Here is a 1,512-nt window from a genome sequence, read left to right as displayed (position 1 = left end):
TGGAAGAACTAATCCCTGTCCTTGGCCCAGGTGTTTTTTTTTTTTTACTGAGGTTAAATTTGGCTGCTCGCAGCTTCTAAACTCAGACTGAACAAATGAGCTTCTGTTGACAAAATTAGCCGTGTCTGCATTTGGAATTCAAATTTAACTTTTCTTGTGTTATTATTAGGAGCTGAAAAGGAATTGTAAAAAAAAAAAAAACATACACATTGTAGTTTTATATTTCTGGAAATCAAAATTTGGKATCAAAATTTCCAAAATTGTATTTCATCCATAAATCTGTCATTATTGGTGCCATTGGGGAGGTCTTCTGTTGTTTATGACAGGAAATACTGTTAATGCATTTCATAAAGCAGTTAAGTATTGTTTTAACTCAAAAAAAGAAGCATTTGATGAGTTATTTGTTTCTTAATTCAATCTGTGCTTTCACACAGGTCTAGAGGCCATCCTCATCACCTCAAGCTTCAGTTTTCATCCTGACATGAGCCCCTTTTTATTCAGATGAGTGTTTTTTAAGGAATCAAACTGGAATAAGGGTTCATTTTGCACTGATTGTTCAAACATGATTTCACCTCCAGCCTGTTCTTCCACCATCCTAAYAGTTAGGTGTTTCTTGCCTCATGAAAAGATTCAAGGTTAAAGCAGATGGAGGATTCAGCAGTCAACACTTAGTTAATTAAGAACATTTAAATCCCTTACCAACTGCRGCGAAGCCACAAACTGCAACTCACCGGATTTAAACTGGTAAATCCTGACCTGACTGAAGGTAGTTTTGGTCACAGCACTGCTTTATTTTTACTGCAGATAAATCCTACAGATGGCTTTTTTAAGCAGCTTTTTAAAACAGGAAGTTGGAAATGACGTACTAGTTACTACACTGACATTATCACAAAAATGAGTTAGAAGGAATAATACTGGAGAAACCTATGGAATTAGATGTGCATACCGAATTTAAGAGCTGACCATGCAATTATCCAGAAAAAGAGCCAGAATCCATCACAGTGACYGATATCCAGGACAGGGTTTCAGGAAGAATCAGACTGCAGCAGGCCTGCACAGATGAGGAAACTGACCGCTCCCCATGAAGTTTTAGTAGCACAAATCAACCAGCTGCTAATAAAAAGGCCCCACCCAAYGTGATTGAATTAAGACTGGACAGTCTTGATCATGGGATCAAAGAAAAGGGCAACACCATCCAGCTGCCAGCCAATCACCTGCCTCCTCCTGTCAGGCATCATATTGGCTAAGATGATTAGCCACATGTGTTGATACCTCAGCAGGGCCCAGAAGGAAAAAGGCAGAATCTGTAAGACCAGACACACAGACCTGTTTGCTTGGATCGACTATAATAAAGTCTATGACTCTGAGCCACCTACATGGATCACAGAGGACTTGGAACTGTACAATTTCAAGACCTTAAAGGGGCAATGTCATGTTAAACCAACTTTTTTTTAGTTTTATATCATGTTATAATGTTATACTCTCATAAAAAACATGCCTAAAGCCTTGCTC

Source organism: Austrofundulus limnaeus, unplaced genomic scaffold (assembly GCF_001266775.1).
Source record: "Austrofundulus limnaeus strain Quisiro unplaced genomic scaffold, Austrofundulus_limnaeus-1.0 Scaffold79, whole genome shotgun sequence".
NCBI lineage: Eukaryota > Metazoa > Chordata > Actinopteri > Cyprinodontiformes > Rivulidae > Austrofundulus > Austrofundulus limnaeus.
Note: the sequence above shows the minus strand (reverse complement) of the source record.